The 24764-nt window shown below is 38.0% G+C and overlaps 1 long non-coding RNA gene across 2 annotated transcripts; it reads left to right on the top strand.

Annotated features, from left to right (window-relative positions):
* The first annotated feature begins 3691 nt into the window (after positions 1-3691).
* Positions 3692-23567, top strand: LOC106724499. 2 transcript variants are annotated; one of them, XR_001360312.1, is made up of 3 exons: positions 3692-3797; positions 10080-10275; positions 22847-23567. It is a non-coding gene; the product is annotated as an uncharacterized LOC106724499 (long non-coding RNA). The 2 variants fall into 2 exon arrangements; XR_001360313.1 differs by lacking the exon at positions 22847-23567 and adding an exon at positions 13679-13741.
* The last annotated feature ends 1197 nt before the right edge of the window (positions 23568-24764 follow it).

The following is a 24764-nucleotide window of genomic DNA, read 5'->3' as shown; positions in this document are numbered from 1 at the left end:
TTATGTTTGAATAGTAAGTTGCAAGTTGTACATTTAGGCATCTGTTGCTATTTTTGAAATACAAAATAGTCCTTAGTGGTACTCATTTCCTTTCATATTGAATATTATTTTCATACAAACATCAAAATGAAAGAAAAAAGCCCAACTTCAAATGTACCAGTTCCTTTAGCTTCTGAATATATACTTTTACCACTCTTTTTAGTAAACTTTTACAAGTAGTGAGGAGCTGGGAATTTTTATAACTTCGAGGGATCAAGTATAATATTTAGCAATGGCTTAATATGCTTGAAGAGTATATTTATCTTATCTTTTCGCTCCTGCTAAAGACTTACTTTGCATAATTGTTTTCCTGACTATTCTGCCTCAGGCTATTAAGTCTAATGAAAAGAGTTTTGGCCTTCTACTAACTTACTATTGCTAGTGTCAAAGAACTATTGTCCTTCCCCCATTCCTCCCACCCTTTGAATCTAAGTCCAAAACAAATGAATGGTAACAAGTTTTCTTCACTGCTTTTTAGTATAGAGTTTCAGTTCAGGAAAAGTTCTGTTCAAGAATGAATTCCAGCAGTGTTCCTAATCACTGCCGGCAGCATAAAAGTCTTGGAGTATGGAAGTAAGCCAGAGTAAATTCTGCTCTGAGTGAAGTCATTTATATATGATAACACATGATTATGATTCCTAATGCAAACTCCATGGCCATCTTAAGAGTTTAAATGATGAACATTTATGAACATCAGAGTTAAAGATGAAATCATTTCAACTGTGATTTTTATTCACACACTATTCAAACAAACAAACAAACAAAATAGGGAGGAAAGTCCTAAGAGATGGAGCATTCTTTGATTGTGGAATGCTGGTTGGACTCCTGAAGGAGTCAGGCTGAGAGGTTTTGGAGTGAGTGTATGTATGAACAGGGGGCGGGGGTGGGGAGAGAGAAACATTTTTGGGGGTAGGCTCATCCGTTGGAAGTGAAAGGCTATCCTGGGGATCCACCTGGAAAGGAGCCTTGATTTTTTGTTCTTCCTGGAGATGGCAGTCCTTTCTGGAAGCCCTGGCCTGACCCATGTGGAGCGAGGCTGTGTAACCCACTGTTTCAGGAGCGGGGAGATCCAGTCCTGCCCAAGGTCATGCCCATTTGGTGTGCTTCTGTGTTACCTCTTTTATCAGATGTCTATGTGTCCTAAGAGGGAAGAACTATTTAATTCAGTTCTTCATACATTAACTCTTTCTTTTAATTGAATTTATTGGGGTGACTTTGGTAAATAAAATTATATAGGTTTCAGGTGTACAATTCTATAATACATCATCTGTATATTACATTGTGTGTTCACCACCCCAATTAAGTCTTCTTGTATCACCATTTATCCCCCCCCCAATACCGTCTTCTACTTCCCCCACTCCCCTTTCCCTCTTATGATCACCATACTGTTGTCTGTGTCTATGTGTTTGTTTGTTTTTTTTGCTTAATCCCTTCACCTTTTTCACCCTGGCCCCAACCTTCATCCCTCCAGACAGACAGCTATCAGTCTGTTCTTTGTATCTGTGAATCTGTTTCTATTTTGTCAGTTTATTTTGTTCATTAGATTCCACATATGAGTGAGATCATGTGATACTTGTCTTTCTCTGACTGGCTTATTTCACTTAGCATTACTCTCCAGGTCCCTCCATGCTGTTACAAAGATTCTCTCTCTCTCTCTCTGTTATGGCTTTCACTTCCACATTTTGGCCAAGTTCTTTCCTGCCTTGGGTCCTTATTATGTAGTTTGCTTTGCCTGAAATTCTCCCCATCTCCATCCTCCCTCACCTCTATACTCCCTGCCCCCCTCTCCCTTTTCACCTTGCTCCCCAGCTACCTCCTACTCATTTTTCTCACCTTAACTCAAAAGTCACTTCCTCAGGGAAGACTTTCTTGAGCCTCTATGGCCAATTAGGACCCTTTCTCCTCCTTATACCCTTTCATCATACTCTGTATCCCCATTTGTAGCAGGTACTACAATTTTAATTATTTATTTAATATCTGTTTCCCTTGTTAGATTGTTAATTAAATGATGACATCAAATATGTCTGCTTATTGCTGTACTTTAGGTACTTAGAAAAGCACCTGGCACTTGTAGACATTTTAGTATATATTTCTTAAATGAATAAATGACCCAACAAGTGACCAACTGGATGGTTGAATGGCTGGGTGGTCTGATTCGGTTTTGCACACACATCCCACCTCCCAGTGTTCCAGTCAGGACAGCAGGCGACAGATGCAGGTGATAAGTCCCATATGGCACAGCTCAGTGAGGGTGGAGCAGGGCTGATGGGAGAGAGGAGCTGGTAAGCCCTTTTCTTAGTGGAAGTATGGTTCAGGAAGGCCAGAGATCAAATAGCAAAAACCATATCCTGAAGAAGAGTGAAGGCTTTAAATTGAATGGTGAGCCAGGCCTGTAGTGGTTGCTGAGGGACAGAATCAAGCAAAGAATCAAAGATGCATAAATGAGGAGCATGAGTCAAAACAGGTGAAATGAAGGCCCCCTTGAGTAGTTCCAGATACAGGGTGCCAAAGCCTGTGGAGTCTTCTTTGAGCTCCACTCACATTTTCATGGGAGAAATGTTCATTAAAGGCCCCAGTCTAAGTTGCAAAGTATTTACCCCCACTTTTTAAATACACTTCCATATTTCCTTATTTGAAATCTTTACAGTCCCATGAATTTGAAATTCAGATTTTAGAAAAGGGATACAGGCGTGATATACCCTGAATTAATTATTATCCCCAGTGAGTTCTTGTTATCAAACACATTAATAGTCATGCAGTGAAATGTATGAAAATTCAGAGAGTGAGATAAACAAACACCATCAAAAGGCTCAGGATCATTTCCGGGCAGGTTTTGCTACCAAATGAGATACAAACATACTTTCAGAGTGTTTTTGGATTTGGAAATTCTGGATGAGGGATTGTGGACCTGGTACAAAGAGTTATGTGCTTCTGGCACCCTGTTAATACTTGTTTGGCTGATTCTCAGCAGCAGGGGAGGAGCTGCTCTGGTTTTCTGACTCAAAGGCTCCTCAATTCTGCTGGGAAATCCCCAGAGTCTTCCTGCCGCTCATCTTCCCAGAAGGAAATTTGGCCACCCCTGGCCTTTTGCGTAAGCTACTCTGACATGGTTGTTAGTCTTCAATCTTATTAAGTGTCTGCCGTGTTCAGGGCTCATCCAGGAGATAGAAAGACAAATGGAAGATGGGTTTATCCTTCAGGAAAAAATATGTGTGTGTGTGTGTGTGTATATATATGTATATGTATACATGTGTGTATATATTTGTGTATGTGTACATACACACACATGCATATCTATATGTCTATTTCCATATGTCTAAATAATATATATGTTATACAAAGAAAGAAAAATAATAATGAAACAAAAGTGGCAAAATAGTAATAATTGGTAAATTTGGGTAAAGAGTATACAGGAGTTCTTTGTACTATTCTTGCAATCTTCCTGTAACTTTTAATGATTTCAACATTAAATTTTTTAATTTCAGTTTTCAAATATTAAACTTGTATTACTGTTATCCATACAACAGACTTTATTATAGCACACACACAATTTTACCAACTTCCCACTGCCCATATGAAGAGATTTTAAGCTCCTCAGTCTCATGCTTGGGGACTTCTTATAATCTGGTCTCAAATTACTTTTTCCCTACAGGCACTCCTTATTCTATCTATGCTGAAATGCTCACCATTCATCCCTCCTCCTGCATTTTGTTCCTGCTGTTCTCTCTACAAGGTGTGCTCCCACTGCCCCTCCACTGGTGAGCTCCTACGCCTGCTTTGAGACCAAGCTCAGGAGTCACTTCGTCTGCAATACGCTCCTGTACTGTAGGCGGAGTGAACACTTTTCTCCTGTTACGCACTGAATGTCTGTGTTCCCTGAAATTATGTAGAAGCCCTAGCCTCCAATGTGATAGTATTTGGAGATGGAACCTTTGGGAGGTAATTAGGGTTACTTGAGGTCCTGAGAGTGGGAGCCTTATAAGAAGAGACACCAGGAAAAGAGTTCTCACCAGGGACCTAATCTGCTGGCATCTTGCTCCTGAATTTCCTGAGCTCCAGAACTGAGAGAATGCACTTCTGTTGGTCAAACCGTGCAGTCTGCAGTATTTTGTTATGGCAGCCCATGCAGACTAATGCACCTCCTCTGTGTATTCCCTGCACCTTGCTTAGAGGTAATCTACTAGGATTCTGTGTTTTAATTGGTTGCTGTCTTTCTCTCCCACTGGGGAGTGAACCCTGAGGGCAGCAGCTATGTGCTTTACTTTTCTGTCAAATCCCTTTTATCTTTCAAGGCCTAGCTGCATTCTCCATTGATGTATTATGTGCATCAAAGCTGAAAAAATAAAGAATATTGTCGTGTCTTGGCCGGTGTAGCTTAGTTGGTTGGGCATCATGCTGTGCACCAAAAGGTTGCTGGTTCGATTCCTGGTGCAGGAGGCAGGGGATCGTTGTTTCTCACATCGATGTTTCTGTTCTCTCTCTCTCTCTCTTTTCCTCTCTCTCTAAATATCAATGAACTGTTCTTAAAAAAAAAAAAGTTGTCCTCTTATTACTAACCACGTAATCCCTGGAATTCCACACATTTCCTCTCAGTTCTGTCATTTCTTCTGCAAAATCAAGGCTTGAACTAGATAATCTCTAAAGTCACTCTCAGCCTGAGATCACTAAGGTCGTAACACAGATTTTATTTTAAATTTACATTTTATTTTTCAATTACAGTTTACAATTAATATTATTTTGTATTAATTTCATGTGTACATCATAGTGGGTAGACAAGCATATACTTTATAAAGTGAACCCCTAGATATTTCAAGTATCCACCTGGCATCATGTATAAGTCATTTTAATATTGTTGACTATATTCCCTTATGCTGTACTTTACATCCCTGTGACTGCTTTGTAACTACCAATTTGTACTGCTTAATCCCTTCACCGTTTTCACCCAGCCCCCCAAGCACCCTCCCTTCTGGCAACCATCAATCTGTTCTCTGTACTATGAATCTGTTTCTGTTTTGTTTGTTCATTTATTTTGTTCTTTTGATTCCACATATGAGTGAAATCATATGGTATTTGTCTTTCTCTGACTGACTTATTTTACTTAGCATAATACCCTCTAGGTCCATCCATGCTGTTGCAAATGGTAAGATTTAATTATTTTATATGGCCAAGTAATATTCTATTGTATATATGAACCACATCTTCTGTATCCATTTGTCTATCAATGGACACTTAAGCTGCTTTTATATCTTGGTTATTATGAGTAATGCTACAATGAACATAGAGGTACACATATCTTTTCAAATTAGTGTTTTGGATTTCTTCAGATAAATACCCAGAAGTGGAGTTCCTGGGTCATATAATCTATTTTTAATTTTTTGAGGAACCTCCATACTGTTTTCCATAGTGGCTGCACCAATTTACAGTCCAACCCAACAGTGCATAAGAGATCCCTTTTCTCCATATACTTACCCACACTTATTGTTGATGTATATTTAAATGCTTTGCACATAAATTTTTTTAAAGATTTTTTTTATTGATTTCAGAGAGAGAGGAAGGAGAGATAGAGGGATAGAAACATCATGATGTGATAGAATCATTGATCAGCTGCCTCCTGCATGCCCCCTACTGAGGATTGAGCCTGCAACCTGGGCATGTGCCCTGATTGGGAATCGAATCGTGTCCTCCTAGTTCATAGGTTGATGCTCAGCCACTGAGCCACACTGGCCAGGCTGCATATAAATGTTCTAATAAATTAATTGCATGCAGAGTTGAAGTAACTTATGCTAACTCATATCCTGAATCAGAGGAAAAATTCATAGAGAAATGAATTACATGTAAACTAAAGCCCTTCTAGGTATGGAGCAACTTTCTCACTGTTTACATCAAGTTTCACTTATCTTTGTTCCCCAGATTATTAGCCACTGCCTTAATGATTTCCTTTTCCCCATTTTTTCCCCTGTCAATTTAATCTCTTATGCTACAACCAGAGTTACTGGGTTGTCTTTTTCTTTTCTGCTTCATATGCTTTCATGATAAAGATAAATGATTTTGCTGTGTTATCAAAAGGCATGACACTAACAGAGCAAGTTATGTTTTTCACATAGGTTCTAGAATGTTCTGCAACATGTTTAAATTAGTTGCTCCTCTTTCCTTTACTCAATGTCAAATTTAATTGTTTTTAGTTTTGAGGGTCATGGGAATAAATTTTCACTCATTCGCATTATATGGTCTTAACCCTTATAGTTATCTCATAACCCAAACAAATATTAGTCATTCTAATAGTTAGAAGGATTGTTTGGACATCTCATTGGACTTTGACTCAGATACTTTATCCCAATAAGTTTCTCAAGAAGATGTCTTCAATTAATGCTTTTCTAATTTCTGGTCTCCTGTAAGTTTTCTAAGTTCCATTTGACAATAAAAATGTTTTAAAATACTGCTTGGGCCCAAATATATTTCAAGAAATTATCATATGTTCTTTATTCACAAGATAGTACTATTGCATTAAGGGAGATTAAAAATAATAATAATAATTAGTAGTAGTAGTGTATTAAGTTGTGTCAAAAATGCATTTTATAGTGTTCTTTTACAGTCTTCCTTAGCCATTGTTTGCCTATTTATGGTATAAATGGAGACCAGTAGATAGCCCCTCATAAGACTATTTTAATACAAAGTTGCTTAAGGAGTTGGCCTGAGTTATAGGCAGGTTGTGTTCTTTTAGCCCTTTATTTTATCCATGTCCTCAGGGATGACAAAAGTTGCATTTAGCAATATTTGCTTCTGATGTACGGCACCAACAAGAACTACATTCAGATACAGGTATCTGTGTCAAGAGGCAAGCTCTGGTTCCATTGTTTTAGTCTTTGTCTTCTAGCGCCATATTGAAATTCTTCTAGGAGTGAGTTGAGAAGGGGCAGGTAGGAATAGCCCTGAGCCTGATTTGCCTCCTCTCTTAGATGTACCTGGGAAGATTCTTCCATCTCTCTGGATATTAATTCCCTCATTGGTACAATAAGAGAATGGCAGATAGCACTTACTGAACATGTGCCAGCCACTGTTCCAAGCACCTTACATATGAACTCTGTTAAATCTTTACAAGTTTATGAGGTTGGAAGATCCAATACAGACATTTCTCTCAATTCCCCCCTCATCCCAGATTTCCCCTGTGTTGTTATATTACACACACACACACACACACACACACACACTCACACACACATTATATTGTCGCACACACACACACACTCACACACACTCACACACTCACATTATATTGTCATTTGTCACTATCCTTACTCTAGAGTGTAAATGGCACAAGGGCAGGAATTTTCTTTTTTTTTTTAAAAAAATTTGTTTTATTGCTTAAAGTATTACAAAGAGTATTGCATATGTCCCCCCCCCCCCCCCCTTTGACATTCCCCTGGCCTCTCCTACCCCCCAGTGTCTTATGTCCATTGGTTATGCTTATATGCATGCATACAAGTCCTTCGGTTGATCTCTTACCCCCCGTCCCGCCCTCCAACCCTCACCAGCCTTCCTGCTGTAGTTTGACAGTCAAGGGCAGGAATTTTCATTTATTTTGTTCACTGTTATATGTCTAGAACACAGCCTAGCACTCAACAAATATACATTAGATGTTGAATATATGAGATACAGAGAGATTAAGTAATTTACTGATGCTTATGAAGCTAGTAAAGGGGCAGAGTTGGAAATTGATCCAAACTTGTTTATCTCCAAAACCCATACTCTAAAGCAGGGGTCCTCAAACTACAGCCCGCGGGCCACATGCAAATACAAATATTGTATTTGTTCCCGTTTTGTTTTTTTTACTTCAAAATAAGATATGTGCAGTGTGCATAGGAATTTGTTCATAGTTTTTTTTTAAACTATAGTCCGGCCCTCCAACGGTCCGAGGGACAGTGAACTGGCCCCCTGTTTAAAAAGTTTGAGGACCCCTGCTCTAAAGCATGCTGTTATACTGCATTAAATTAAGCAATTAATGGTGTCCAAAGCCATGGCCCATAATGCTGGTTTCATGTCAGAAGTATACCTGGTGATTTAAAAAAATACAAACGCCTGCTGCTCCCCACTATCCCCCATTAAATATTTTGATTCCCCTTTAGTGGAATACTTGACTCCAAAATGCTCCTGGTAAATATTTCAATTTGTTGTCAGTAGGCCCATTATTGGTACATACTTCCTACCTCATTGGCTATTTTACATATTTTTAAGAAAATGCCTTGTTTCTTTTGTATATTTTATCTGCCTAATTTTGAGGGCAGTTGAAACCATTATGTATGTTGCTACAGAAAGTATGTTCTTATACCAGTTGATTTAGAGACACACTGCTAAACATCAGACTCTTGGTTGTCGTTTTTGCTGCTTTCAGTACAAGTTCAGGTCTGTCCCTCTGCATGCTCACTTCCACCACAGAGGCCAGAGCAGCACATCAAAGCCAAAAGTACATCAAGTCCTCAGAGTTCAGATTCCTTCCTGCTTCCCTGTGAGGGGTCAAGAATATAAACATCCTCAATGGCTATCGCAGGAGGGAACATTAGTCCATCAACAGAACCAAACAGGAAGCAAATGGGCATTCCATTTATTTTTGTGACTGTTAAGACAGACTAGTTTGGTTCTTTCAGCCAAATTTGTCAATGAAGCATAAAAAACACCTTATAAACACCTTAAAAGGTGTAGTCATTTTGGCTAGTTTAAACCCCACAAAAATATTTAATGCTGTTTTTCCAGTTCTTTTACTTACTACAATTGATGCAATACTATATTCTTACAATAGTGGAATTTTACCGTATCTTAAGTTATTTTTTAAGCTGCAAACCAGAAATTTAATATTTGCTGCAGTCTATTGGGATTCATATTATGATTCACTTAAACTTTAATTAAATTTCCCAGGTATTTCCTTTCCAGACCTGGGAGGATGTGCATGTACTGAGCAGTTACCACCCTTCAGTTTGTGATAGGGTGCTGAAAGTGTCAGATAAGGCCAGGCGTACCTCAAACGGTACTTCAGAGGTTTGTGCGCCTTACCAAAATTTTAATCTTGATATATCAGTTTGTTGTCCACTCCATTACATCAGAGTAAGTTGTATTACTCACTGCCAGTGACGGCAGATAAGCAAAAATGAAGCACAGTATAATTTAACCACGCCTAGTGAAGGAGCAAAAGGGAATGTAATTTGTATTTTTTATGAATATTTTCAGAAATAAATCAACCTGAGCATGTGCCCTGTCCAAGAACTGAACTGAACCTTGACCTCCTGGTTCATAAGTTGGCGCTTAACCACTGAGCCACGCTGGCCGGGCCTGAAATTTAATAATATACTATATGTAAGCTAAAAATGACCATGTTTTTTATTGCTTATTCTTTTTTTAAATTTCTTTTTTTATTGTTTAAAGTATTACATACGTCTCCTTTTTCCCCCATCAACCCCTCCCCAGCCACTCCCACCCCTATTGCTTATTCTTTAATAAACATTGCATTCTACATGGAAGTAACTCTGTCCCCCATCAACCCCTCCCCAGCCACTCCCACCCCTATAATAAACATTGCATTCTACATGGAAGTAACTCTAACTCCCCTGCACTGGACTCAGCTACACATGTTTATTTCAAGAATAAGCAGCCAAGTTCTGTTTCTTCATTTTCACAATCACTGTGCTCAAATTGTTTATTTTGAATCTATATTGAAACACAGGATTCCATAGTACAACAGGGGTTAGAAATATGAACTGAGCCTGAAGCAAGCTCAAATAATATACAACCATTTATAAGCTTTGGTGAATTTTACCAAATATAATAGATATTTATGATAAATTTTCTGGTGAAAGTATTTTAGGGGAAAAGTTTCAATTGCAGAAACATTTGAAAGCTAACCAGAACTGATTGCAAAGAGCAAAGACAAGGATGCTACTGTTATTTCTGGAATTCACAGTTAAATGGGATTTTTATGAATTCCTGATAAACATTTTTATTTTAAAGCTTTCCTAACCATTTGTGTATCTGGTTTTTTTTTCATGTGAAAGAAACATTTGAAATGAAAATAAAGTGTCCTTCAATCAACTATGAGTGAAGATAGATTGACACATCTCACTATCCTGATTCTATCCACCATGAATATGTGAAGATCAGTTTGACAAAGCCATTGACAAATTTGAAGAAGTGAAGGCTCAAAGCCAGAAACTGCAATGGGATTATTCATCACCCTGGAAAAATCAACATGTAGGTATATATATTTTTCTAAAAATATGTTAATGTACTTAAAAATTTTAAAACTTTGCTTTTATTGTTTTTACTAATTTTTTACTAGCATTATTTGACATGCAAAATTTAATAAATGAAAATTGTCACTGTCTGCATTTCCTTTCTGGACATAATAATTATTTGTTTCATTTCATCATCATTACTGAAGATACTTTTGTCATCTAGAGGAAAAGGTGTTAAAAATTGTTCCTTTCAGGTGTTAAGTATACTAGGAATGCCACTGCATCTTTTCATTTTAACTCAAAACAAACTGTATTCTCAGTCTTTTTAGTACCACAATTATGCTTTTGAAAATTGTGCCCCAAAGCAGTTCATTTTAATAAGGTAAACTCAAAGTAACCAAGAAATAGAAAGAACTACCATTAAATATAGTTCTTATCCACATAGATTTCAGCAATACTTATATATCTAATAAATGTATGCTTTTTGTCACCTATGTTCTATAAGCTTACTAGGATAAAAATAATACAAAAATTCAGCCTGCTGAAATTTGGACCACAATAAAAACCCAGAAATTATGAATATCTCATAACAACTAAAAATAGTTGAATCTCTAATTTAAAACCTTCCACTACATGTACAGATAGTTTAACTATTTAATTCTAGCAAATGTTTAAGGAATAAATATCTCGCCTTTTCAGAAAACAGAAACAGGCAACACTATCGAACTTAATTTATGAGGCCAGCATAACCTTCATATCATATCAAAACATAAACAGGAAATTATGAGGGAAAAGTTTCTGGGCAATCTCAATGAACATATACACCAAAATTCTTACTGTCAGCTCACCAAACAATATGCACAAATGATAAGATGTTGCAAATCAGTTGAGTTTGTTGTAATAATGCAATGTTCATTTAACATTAGAAAATCAATTAGTAGAATTTACCACATTGACAGAATAAAGGGGAAAAGTTAAATGATCATCTTTTAAAGCAGTTGATTAAAGTCAGCACTTGTTTGTGATTAAAATATATCTTTTGGCAAACTAAGAATAGAAGAGAATTTTTCTTTAATCTGACAGGAGATAGCTACAAAACACCAACAGCAGACGCCATGGAAATATTGAGAGCTCTCCTTCTGAGATTAGGAATAAGACAAGCATGAGAGCTATCACCACTGCTAGTCAGCCTACCACCCCTTTGCTACCTTCCAGCAGAATTAAAGCCAAATCATGTTCTGAAAGATAAAGGATTCTACTTCTTCCTTCCATTTGAAGTTATTCACAAACAATTCCACTTTCTGTTGCTCTCTCAATTCACACACTACCTGAGTTTCATAAATTGAATTCAGAGAGTAAGGCTCTCTTTGCTGATGATGTTTTCTTCTCTTCCGTGTGTTCAGTCAGTCATAAACATCTCTCTCAGAATATGTTCAGCATGTGAATTTCCCTGCTGCACATTTGTATTGAGATGTCAACTCCTTTGGAATCCAGGAACAATTTTATTTTTGTTATACTTAATAAATAAATCTGTTTTATAGAAGAAAAATCTAAAACTATGTATCTTGCAGTATATTAACAGAAAATACATTCCTGTTGAAAAGGTTTGCAATGACTGAGACATAATCTAAACTGTTGAATGAAAGAATAATATTCAAGCTTATAAGATGCTAAATAATGTGATAGAGTTAATTTTAGGAAAGTCTTGCTCATCTGAATGTAATGGTTAGTTGTAGCTTCTAAAAAATAGCATTAAAAATAAGAAAGCATTGCTCTGGCCCATGTAGTTCAGTGATTACAGTGTTGGCCTGTGGACCGAAGGGTCATGGGTTTGATTCCTAGTCAAGGACATGTACCTGGGTTGCATGTTCAATCCCCAGTCTGGTTGGGGCTCATGCAAGAGGCAACCAATCGATGTGTCTCTCTCATCTCTCCTCTCCTCCCCCTCTGAATTTCCATCTGCCTTTCCACTTGATAATTCCTCATCTTCTCCTCTCCTCTCCTCCCCCCCAACTTTCCACTCTTTAAAATGATCAATGGAAATAATATCTTCGGGTGAAGATTACCAAAAAAATAAAGAAGCATTATTTTAAAACTAATACTATATTGCCACCTACTGAGTGACCTGTGAGCTGTTCTATGTGCTTTCATGTTTTACTGAGAAAAAATTATATTGTGCTCAAAATATCTGACTGTGTATTTTAGGCTAAGTTTATAGTCTTTGTTGCAAAAAAATATTAATGACTCTATGATACACATATATTAATATTTATGACTATAATGAGAATAGCTAGTGTTTACTGATATTGCCCATGTGTACTTTCACCTTTTTAAAATGCAATAACCTTGAGTTGTAAGTACTGTCATTACCCTTATTTTACAGATAAGGAAACTGAGGCACAGATAATAAACATTTGCTCAGTATCACACAGCTGATAAATGATAGAGTTGGTACACAATTCTAAATAATCTAACTCCAGAAACCCCACTTCTCACTGCCATGCTACAGTACCTCACATATATGAGGAAAACATGTAGAAGAAAAGTTGCTTTGTGCAGCATTTACTTTGGCTAAATTTTATAATGGCATCATTATTCATCATTTAAAATTATAAGGCCCTATTTGCAGAATTAATCTGGATAAGCTGAAAAGCATTGGTATTACTAATGATTGCATAGAGTCTTGAGGTCAAATAGAGGCTGAAGATTTAGAAAAATTATGTTTTGATGAAGTAATGAGATTTCAGATATATCACAGTAAAATGGTTTTACTTCTTAATGACTATTAGCAAGCAAAAATGTTCTGCGTGATTTGTTTTTGTTTTGTTTTGTTGAAATGGCTCTGAGGACATTGAATATAAGTTAAGTCTGCTCTGATTTCTTTAGACTTTTTATATATTTTTATTGATTTCAGGGAGGAAGGGAGAGGGAGAGAGAGATAGAAACATCAACGATGAGAATCATTGATCGGCTGCCTCCTGCACGCAACCTAGTCATGTGCCCTTGACAGGATTTGAACCCGGGACCCTTCCATCCACAGGCTGACGCTCTATCCACTGAGCCATACCAGCTAGGGCTCTTTAGATTTTTTTATTCCTGCATTCAGTAACACCCTTGGCAGTTTTGGAGAACATTGTGAAATTTGCTACAACTAGTAAGATTACCTCTTTACCAACTGCAACAGAAAGTTTACCATTATAGGTTCCCCCCACTATCCAAAAGGAAAGGTTCCTATGAAACCTTTCATAAGACAAAATGGCATAAAGCAGAGTACCCCGCTTTCTGAAAGTTTACATTACGCACTTCACTTTTAGGGAAGACTCTTGTTGTACTCATTCTCACTAAATAAATGAAATATAAAGATTTCTGCTTTTATTAAAAAGGCAATTACCATACTAATGTACATTTTTTTGTAAAAGCAAAGGGGCATAATGAAAAGTTTTGGAAAACAGGGGAGACCTGTGCATTGATTCTGTCAGGTAAGAGAAACACTGCAACCACAGAGAATAAACTTCACTCGTTCTTTAATGTAGCAAGAGTTTTGTTATTCTTCACACCTTTGTTTGGTGTCCTGATTAGCCTTCCTTTTTTTGCTCCATTTATCTTTAATTAACGTGCATCTTTTCATAGGAAAACATTTTAAGTTCAGATCCTGTGAATTCAGAGTTCATTATAATTCATAGAATAAACCAAAGATTACTTTTGGCATAAGTACAGAGATAAGAGGGTTTAGCTAAACAATTTGGCCCATTCCTAACCAGCATTTGCAGAATTTTTGTTATCTGATTTGCAAAATCCAGGTAGCTTATTCCATTTACAATAAGTAGGGATAGAAAGCTGTAGATGAATAGAAAGTTTTTTCCATTTTTCAGCAAAGCACTGTACAGGCAGCAGCATGTTTAGTATAAAAACAGCTTTTTGCCAGTTAATCAAGATTCTTCAGTTTGCTATTTTCAAGGGTCTCTGGACCTCTGAGGGCTTGCCCAAATATCCTTGACCAGGTTAATCTGGAAGTACAAGCTCCTCGGTGGTTCCAAATAGCAAAACGGAGTGTTTCAGAAATGTGTGCTCTAATCTTAGTTATATTTATCTCACGTGCCCTGTGCTAGAAGCTCTGTTCATCTGTATCCATTTACTAGTAACACGCTCCTGTTCAGGAGATGTAGTCATTTGCCTTCTTGCCTGTAACTGGTTGAAAAAGTCCAGGGTGGGTCTCCTCCACCCAGCCCTGTCCATCTGCTCGCCATATTCCATGACCACGTGTCCATGGCCCCTGTAGCTGATGTGGCCACCCCACCCTTCCAAGAACTTACATAATATTAAATCTTAGAACACTTACAAGCTGTCAGAAAACATGCACCCACCCACAAGTGATGATCCTTTTCCCCATTTTGTTTCTCTTTCTTTGTACTTCATAGTTTATTTCAATTGAAAAAGTATACACATTTTTTCACAACTGGAATTTGGGGCTGGCGAAGGGAAGTGATAAATACACTTTAGAAAAAAATGTTCTGCTAACAAAATATGATTTTATTTTTTTGAGCCATGGTAAACTGTCATTCTGTTGCTCTAACAAGGAGTGAAATCATCAGAGAGATGCTTGAGGAATATTAATCTGACTAGTACATTTTGGATGAATTAAAGGGAGAGGAGAACAGGATCGTGAAAGCCAGTTATTGCTGTTAGATCCAATCTGGTGAGAAAATAATAAAAAACTGAACTAGGGAAGTAGCAGGGGAAATGAATAGGAAGGGGAGGAAGTGTCAATAGAATTGGGAGGACTTAGCAACTGAGTAAAGTGAAGGAAAGTCAAAGGTAACTGAGGTCTTAGGTTACCTGTTGCCCATCTTAGCGTTAATGCTATTATAGGAATATGGAACAACAGAAAAAGAATCTCTATTCTGCACTTAGGAGGCCAGTAAAATATGCAAGAAGAGGTATTTAGCCAGGCAATGGCAATACAGAAGCCGTGTTACAAGATTTGAGAACTTCTTTACTGATAGTCTATGAAAATGGATAGAATTTCTATGTGAGAGTATGCAGTATAGAAAGATAAGAGCTGCATGGGATTTTAAAACACACTCACTGAGAAGAAAAGGATTGAAAAAGAAAAGTATACAAGAGAAGAATAGTCATAAAGGTGTAAGGGAACCCATGAGAGTATACAAACACAGAAAGCCAAGGAGGAGAATTTCATGCAGAAGGTTTATCTACTTGGGTTCTTTAAGCCTCTTGAATATGCAGATGAATGTGTTTTTTGAAAATATATTTTTATTGATTTCAGAGAGGAAAGGAGAGGGAGAGAGAGATAGAAACATCAATGATGAGAGAAAAATCATCGACTGGCTGCCTCCTGCATGCCCCCTACTGGGGATTGAGCCCACAACCCAGGCATGTGCCCTTGACCAAAATCGAACCTGGGACCCTTCAGTCTGCAGGCCGACGCTTTATCCACTAAGCCAAACCAGCCAGGGTAGATGAATGTTTTTAATCAAAGTGATTTATGTGTCATAAAGGAATAAAATAATAAGAAAATTGGAAAGTGATCAGGCCAATTCAAATGCCTTAATCAAAACTGTTCAAGAGGATATGGTTGAGAAATTGTAAGAAGTTCAATGTAGTATCGATCTACATTATTCCAGGACCTACTTACTTACTCACAGAGTGGAAACCATCTACTCTGTAACTCCTATAGCAATAAACTTCATTTAAAGAAGCATAATTATGTCAAAACTCATTCTCTTGATAAAGGAACTGTTATCTTTTGTTTTCACATCACAAAAGCTTACTCCAGAGAACTCTAGGTAAGCCAATCTGAAAATCACATTTAGAACTTTCAGGGTCTTGAACTTCTATTCATTCCAGGGATTAAACAGGACCCTCATTAGCCCATCTTCTATATATATAAAAGCCTAAGTGACTGAACGACCAAACGACCGGTAGACTGATTGCTATGACGCGCACTGACCACCAGGGAGCAAATGCTCAACACAGGAGCTGCCCCCTGCACTCCCACAGCCAACCTCCTGTGGCCGGCCAACCTCCCTCGTCCCCTCCCCCTGGCCAACCTCCCCTGGCTCCAATCAGCCCCGATCACCGGCCAGGCCGAGGGACCCCACCCCTGCATGAATTTGTGCACCGGGCCTCTAGTTATCATATAAAAATCCACTGACACAATTGTCTCTTCTTTGAGGAAGCAATGAACCCAGTCCGGCATTGTGTGTATTTAATTGATGATGATGATATTTAAAACTGTTTCTTAAACAGCAATGTATATGGCTCTCTAAATATCAGGCACTCCCCCACTGTCTCCAAGAGGAGTTGTGTTCCACACATATATTTTCACTGACATGTAGACTACGTTATAATCTGCCTCCAAGTAAAGGGAAAAAACTAGGGCAAAATTTGGGTGTTTTCCATGACTTCAGACATAATGAAGATAGACTATTTCATTGTATAAAGATTTTCCTGGCATATCTTCCTTTCAGAAAAAAAATAAGTCCTGAAAGTTCTTCTGTTTCATGAAATGTTCCAGTCTCTGTTCTGCATTATATTACTTGACATAGAACTTACAGTCCTGGGAAAGAATGTTTGTTCCTTTGTCAAAAGCTACTCAAATTGGCTGGTATTATTGAGGCTATAGTTTGTTTTTACATAGTGTTTAGTAGAGCATTTGTTGTGATTACGCATGAATTTGTCTACTTTTCTCTTTTGTTCCAAATAGTGAACACCGTTAATAATTTTCCTATAATAGAGATGTGAATGTTTTCCTCTTGCTGGATTCCCAGTCTCATGAATCCACAGTCTCAGAACCCTTATTTACACAGAACAGTCATCTGATCTCGGTCTGGCTATCCCAAACCCAGATCTCCTGGCAGCAACAGAGTAACCCTTGCTGGTACCTTTAAGAGAAAACAAAGGGTCTGCTTTGAGTGTGGTAGATGGTAAAAAAGAAATCTGATATTTCACTTCACATATTAAACCTTTTACTTTTTATTTTAAGAAAAGTGTTAGTAAGTTGGTAACCTATTAACATTTAAATTCCTAGAAACCATTTGGATAGCTGATTATACTACTATATTCTTATTGACTAAATATATTACAACTACGTTTTATTACATTCTGTTATAGTGGTGTTTATTTATTAATAAATTCATCGTTTTTGCCCCATCATAAACTAGCTACATATATACTAAAATTTTTAATAATGTTCCACAGAAAAAAAAATAATAAGGATTACTGACCATCTTGGGATATATTTCATGAATCCAGGGTCCTCAAATATATAATTTTAGAAACTCAACTTTATCAATTAATTCAAGTGATTAGCCTTTGCTAATTAGAATAGTCTTCTCTGTCACCCAATTCTAATCAATTCTAACCTCAGGGCATTTAGGAATTTGAATTTTGTAATCAGAAAGCTCCCTGGTGAGTTATGAATGGAGACAAAGGTCGGAAGCAATGTTCATCCCACCTTTGGCAGAGCCTGGACAGTCGTCTCTTACATTTTAACAGACACTTTTCTGGTGGCTGCAGTTCTGCTCTCCGGGGGTGCGACTTTTTAGTTGATGAGAATTTCAAGTCCCATCATTAAGTCTTTACTAATTGTGTGTAACCTCCTTGCTTGCACTTAGTTTCCACTGAACTATAACCAAAGCTCATTCCAGTCTCTGCCCATCACCTTGGAAAAGTTAAAATTTCCAGACCTTAATTCTGTCTATCAATTTGTAAAATGAAAAGGTCAGACTAGATGTCTAGCTATAACGTTTCATGATCATGATTTTAGGTGTTTATACATTCTTGGAATCAGTATCAATACACAGTAGTGCCTCACGGAATGTTTCTTTAAGCGAATCAACTACATTCTGTCTACATGCAGCTTTCTTGGCACAACCAGTCCTTTCAAACCTTAGCTTGTATTGTTACTGTGTCTAAGGATCAATGAAACCAAAATGGCCAGTCACAACTATTTCTTCTCTCAGTCACAAGAATTCTCAAGACATCAGGCTGTCTCAAATGATGAAGTACCTGCCCTAGAGGAATCTCCCAATAAGGGGCTGCATTGGCATGGCTCATTCATTCTAATTTTAGACTCTGTATGGAGGTAACTGAGCTTAGAATGATGGTTCTGAAAGGCAAAAACATTTAGAATCCACAGGGTTAGTGCTGGGTGGAGCAGAAATCATTAGCTCTTGAACTAAGTAGTAAACATCAAGGAAATAAAAAATAAAAAGTAGGAATTTTGGGATGCTTTGAGGAGCTCACTTCAAACTACCTCAGCCTCAGATGTTTGTGTTAAGAAAGTAAGAGGGCCAGAAGAAAACATTAGTCAGGTCTGGGACACCACTCATTCCAATAATATGCCTGGCAGAGAAATCACTGCTTGTTTTGCAACATAGCCTTAGTCTGGGCAAGCTCTGGGTGGGCAAAAAATTGGCTTCCCCAAATTGACCTGGCTTGCCAACCCAACAAACACACATGCCCTGCACATGGAATCTTTTTTCCTCCTCCATTTCCTCTCTCCTTCCCCCCTTCCTGTTTTCCTTCCTCCCTTCCCCCTCCCTACGGCTCTCTTTTTCTCTCTTTTCTTTCTTTGCTAGAATGATTTGTGGGAGTATGGAATGTGTTTGTCAGAAAAGTCCATCAGGGATGGTTAAGAGTAAGACAGAGGCATGAGTCTTGTGGTCATCATAAATGCTTGAGCTTCCCTACCAACTCATTCTTTTATGTTAACTAAAATCAAGGTTTTTACTAATTTATATTTCAAATATACATAGGAGTGTGTGTGTGTGTGTGTGTGTGTGTGTGTGTGTGTGTCCCTGTGTATGCACTGAAGCGTGTATGTGTGTGGGTCTGTATGTGTATAAACACTGATGGATATTTTCCCAAATGAACTGATGATGACCTCTAATTTGTGGTTTAGAGAAGAACTTTGTGTTCTACTTTTTCTCTGGAGAAATAAAAAAACTATGAAAGGTGGTGGTGAAATAGCATCGTGCATGTGTGTGTGGGTGTTAGATAATATTGGGTGAAATTTTAGGGATATTTTCCTGTAGTATTCCAAATAAATGTTATGTATAGTTATGAGGAGTAAATATGTTTTTTCGTAAGGGCCTTCTTAATTTCCAGAAAAATCTCATAAATGTTTATCAGTCAGGTCTTTTAATAGCCTTTGTTTTGATCATCTTAATAGCTACCTGTGAGCATTTACTAGTATTCTGCCTGTCATTGTGTCCAACACTTCACATTCTTTATGTTTCATATTCATAACCTCACAAGATGGGCATGAAACACTCCCAGAACATGGAGATTTGGGGAGGCTGAGCAATTTGGCTGAGGTTATAGGGCAAATAAATTGTATTTGAACATAAATCTGTCTCTAGCCATTGAACACTTACCATCATGGCATAAAGGGACTCAGATAGAGGAGCTTATTTATAATTTTTTAGGAGAGCTTGTCTATAAAGATGTTTGCTTTTTGTGATTTTTTTAATGGTCCATGTAAAATAATCTATTATTACGTTAAATTTAATAAAATCTTAGTATCAGTCTAAATATAATCATAAGCTATGGGCTGGGATTTGTAGAGGTGGTTTTAGAGAAGATGTAAGCAGCCTTCAGATACTGAATCATAAGGGTTATCTGCAGATCAGGTCACTAGGAACTACAGTTGCTTCTATTGCATGGCTGCTATTGGTAGCCTCTACTTTTTCCCCTCATTCCTAGCTATTTCTGTGTCTCAGCCCTACAGGTCCGGGTAGGGTGAAACCAAAAGAGGACCTTTGTGTAGTGTTCAGAAAGGCTGAGTAAGCTTATTCTTTCTGGGAGAAGGGAACTCTTTCTGCTGGGAAGTTCCCTCTTGGCACTGGGCAATGCTAGCTGGCGGGGGGGTAGGGGGGGGTGGGGGGGTGCAGGCAAAATGACGCTGTCTTCATTCTCTTCTTGTACAGTTTTTCTCAAGGTTTTGGTTCCACTGTGCTGCTAAAGTTTCTTAAGTGGAATCCCGGAGCTATTTCTGTTTGTGGATAGCTGTCTAATTGTTGATCATTGTGGGAGCACAAAGGCTGGGTTCTCTCATGTCACCATATTGGTCTCATCTATTGTTTTTCACCTGATGCTTTTAAACCTTTTCTCCAGTTCGGCCACAAATATCCTCATTTCCATTTGATACTTCTTTCCCTTTGATATAACGTTGGCTAATTTCAACTTACCAGTTTTTTAAAAATTCCCTGGTAGCCTCCTTTGTCCATGCTTAAATAGTTTTGGAAGTCTAGAAGGCAGACTTGTAATACATCTACCCATTTTTCCATGTCAGAAATATGAAAATATTACAAGACTCTTCACTTTGACAAGTTTTCTCAACTACTCTGTCACCACTCAATTGAAGAGATCTGAAAGTGAGAATCAGTCCCAGATTGAGGGCAACCATTCTACACAAACAGGCTCAAAAACAGATGGGTAGCTACAGCTGCAGCTCCATCAAGTCACCAGCTAGACAAGTCCTGGCCGAGTGGAATCTAGTCTCCTTTGTTTTGCAACATCAGCTCATTGTTTTTTAATGCATTCTAACTTGAAAAAATCAAATTGCCTTCAGTAACTGAAAGCACCTTCCGCTGTCAGGATGAGTGTTGAATTCTCCCAGCCCACACGGCAGATAGAAGGTAGTCCTCTTGATAACTTGCTGGAGAGACCCTGGGGAGGATGTTCACCCCATGACCACTGCTTCCCTTATCCCGCCCACCTCTGGACAACAGGAAGGCTCAGTTAGGTCAGTGAAGAGGGTTTCAAACACTGCCCTGCAGCCTGGTATGAACTGGCTGCACATCGGACTCACCCAGTGAGATTTTCTAAGATACAACCTGTACCCAACGAATGAGGTGGGCTCAGAAATATTTTTTAAGTGCCTCCAGTAATTTTGGTGACAAGTCAGACTTTGCAATCGTGGTTCAGAGCATTGAAGAGAATGTAGCTCCTGAGAACTTTACTCTCTGGACTTGTACTGTGCAATGTGCTAGATAGGAACCGTTAGCTAAATGTGGCTGTTGAGCACTTGAAGTGTGGGTGGTTACTCGAGATTTCAGACACGTTGAAATGGCAGTATTTGGGACATATTAGGTTAAGTAAAAATATTATATGTCCTTATTTTACCTGTTTCTTTTTACATACGTAATGTAGCTAGTATACATTTTAAATTACATATGTGGCTTGCATTATATTTCTGCTGGGCAGTTCTAATCTAGAAGGCATGTATCCCACAGCTTAAAAACTTGGAATCATAAAATTCTAAAGTTCAAGGAATCTTGGATATGATGCAACCCTTTTGTTTCATAAATGAGGATACTGACACCCAGTTGGATGAAATGACTTACTCAGTTTACTGGAGTTAGTGACACAACCAGGATGTCCCTGAGTCCCACATCTCTGGATCCCCATCCAGTGCTAGCTTCTCTGTCTCATGCTGCCCATGTCTGGCTGCAGTGGCCACACTGAATTTGTTTCAGAGTTTCTATAATTCTGAGGCATACAAAAGCTCTCTACTCACAGACACCGCTGCAGTATCTGCTCACCAGATTTTGTCTGATGACTAATGCTTCCAAAATTCATTACCAAAGAGTCATATTTGACCCTTTTCACCATCTCATATTAATGATCAGTTTTGACTCCACACACACATACTGTGATTTCAGTGAGGTCTTAGTAACTTTTCAAAGCATGCCCCCCCCAAAATAACCACTTTTAGCTAATTGAGAAGTGTGAACCTTTGACATTCATTAATAATGTTTCTCCCCCAATGTTTACTACATCTTCGTTTCCTTTGGCATCACCAAAACAGTGTTTCTTCTCTCTTCCCCGTACTAATGTGCTCTTCAGAAGGATCAAGTGCTGATGGGTGGTGTGAGCCATTCCCTGGTTCTTGCCCTTTAGCCATAAAAACAAGTTGTTGTTTTTTTTACATGGCATCAGCAGAGCCTTGCTTATATAAGACTCTTTTTAAAGCTGAAAAATATTTTTCCTTCTTTCTTATCCTTTAGTAAACTACTTTGAGAATTTTAAGAAAATAGTGTTATTGGTAGCAAACAAAATATTTCTAGGATATTCCCCCCACCCCATTGGAATATTTGCTGCTCTGAATGGTGCATTCCAGGGACTTACTTTCCTGGGTGATTCCAAGCTATTGAGATCCATGTAGGTACATGTTCCAAAATGTATGAAAATCCATTTGTGTGTGTGTCAAAGTCAGTGAAGATGCAGAGAAATGCCTGACTGATGTCTTTGCACTTTGATATATATCCTTCTGGATTCTTTAGGATTAAGCTGAGCTGTCAAGTGTAGAATTTATAGAGAGTACTTAACCCAAGTCACCGATAAATTAGCATGCCCCAGGCAAATAAGAATACAAATAAATTTGGTTATAAGGTTTCTTAAGAATAAGTCACAAAAGGCTTTCTAATTTTAGTTTTTTACTGTCTAGTTGAAGCCTTGCTGCTGGCAGAAGGCAGGAAAGTCCTCTTGGCCTGCCTCCAAAGCCCTGTATCCGATGCAGTGAAAATTTCTGACCACGGCCCTCTTTCCCTCATCATTTACAGGTGTCTTTTACTGCTGCGGATTCTCTCTGACCATAGAGATATTCACTCTGTGAAAAGAAATGAAAATAACCATCAACGGAGGACATGCTTAGAGATCACAGTATCAGCACCATCTGTAACAGCAGACTGCAACCTATGCTGGTCTATGTACTAGCATACAGTTATTTATAAATGGAGGAGGTAGGAAGAATTTTTAAGATGAGGTAGTAAGAGAATGTGATGGGTGTGGTCTGGGATGTGCAGTCCTTGGATGTATCCTTCCCAGCGGCAGGAACTGATGACTCCTGATGATCCACATGGACCTTCTCTTTGGTGAGCTGATGACTTTTAGGCTGTTGGGAACCCGTGGTGCCCTCTAACAATTGCAGACATTTCTTGGTGTGCCTCATAAACATATACTCTTCCTGTTAGAAGATCTATGTGGCCGTTGGGAAAATCTTAAAGGTAGTGTATTGCTTTAAACTTTATCTATTCACTACTGTTTCCTTCTCCTGCCAGTAAGATCATGTTTCTAAATGCCCCATGTTGTTTGCTTTTAGGCAAAGTGGCCTCTACTTCTTGTTTGGCTAAGGCATCAAGGCATCTTCTTATGTGTTTAACAGTCAGATTTATGTAGGTGAGAAAGAGTTCAGAGGCCACTTTTAATTCCATATTTTTTAGAGATCTATACCCTTAAACTTTGATAGCGAACATGAAAAATATCTCTCTACACATACACAAGAACCCCATGCAATGTTTTTAAGCTGGAAGTTGCAATCCATTAGTAGGTCTTGAAATCTAATTAGTTGATCAAAGTATGTCTTTCTTTTTTTAATAAAATATACTAAAATAAAAATGTAAACATTGGTTCCAGGCTTTATTTTATAAATATCTATTTCTATATCTCTATCTATCTATCTATCATCTATCTATCTACCTACCATCTCTCTATCGATATTGGTTTTTAGTTTTAAAAAATGGTTTGAGGAAAAGTTGCCTTAAGGGAATGATCAGAAATACATTATTAGATTTTATAAAAATTCTTATGATTTCTTGGTAGACAAAATAGGGAACACTTCCTGTAAGTTTGCATATATGATGATGTCCTTCTTTCACAACTTCCTCCTCCTACAATTCCTTTTTTTTCTTTCTTTCTTTTGAATTTGTCTGTATTTGCCATAACCTTTTAAAGCAGAATGTGACGAGAGCACTGCACTTCTATTCACAAAACTTGCTGAGTTACTTTCAAACGGCTTTACAACATATGCCTAGGTAGCTTATATTTCTGCTATGCTACACAATCCTTTTCTTTGGAATACAATTCCTTTTTGTTTTGTCCTTTTAAAATTTTGTGTAGAGACATTGAAAAGTTAGTAGTAGTAAGTTTTAAGGACACTTCGATAAACTACCAGAGACTTTACCTGTACAGACCCAGCTCTCTGGGCCAGGCCTGGCTCATGTTCCTCTTCACTGATGCCATCCAGCAGAAGAGGCAGGTAGAACATCAGCTCCTCAAAGGCCTTGTCTTACTGTGAACTGATTGTCAATGATGCATTAAATGGAAGAAGTTGTAGAAAAATTCAGGCACCTGTTCATATTCTGTCTTTCATGTATCATACTTCAAGCTTGTACTTGGAGGTCAATAGCCAATGAGACTTTTTATACTTCTGAGCAGTAGGAACACCAAGTGTTGTAATGTACCCCGCGAATCACAGAAGGACGCCTCAAGAAGTCGAATTAAAGAGTCACGTTTATTGCAATCCGGGACTATGAGGGGACATTCCCAAATCTCATAGTAATAAGATGGTGGCAAAACCAGACTTATATAGGCAAAAATCACAAAGGTATTGATTACATCCCAGGGTTTGGAATGAGGACCCTGGTTTGCACAAAGCAGTTACAGAAGCGAGATTGAGCTGATTAGTTATCTACAAAGATT

The sequence above is a fragment of the Myotis brandtii genome, unplaced genomic scaffold, assembly GCF_000412655.1.
Source record: "Myotis brandtii unplaced genomic scaffold, ASM41265v1 scaffold847, whole genome shotgun sequence".
Classification (NCBI taxonomy): Eukaryota; Metazoa; Chordata; class Mammalia; order Chiroptera; family Vespertilionidae; genus Myotis; species Myotis brandtii.
This window is presented reverse-complemented; position numbering and strand designations above follow the sequence as displayed.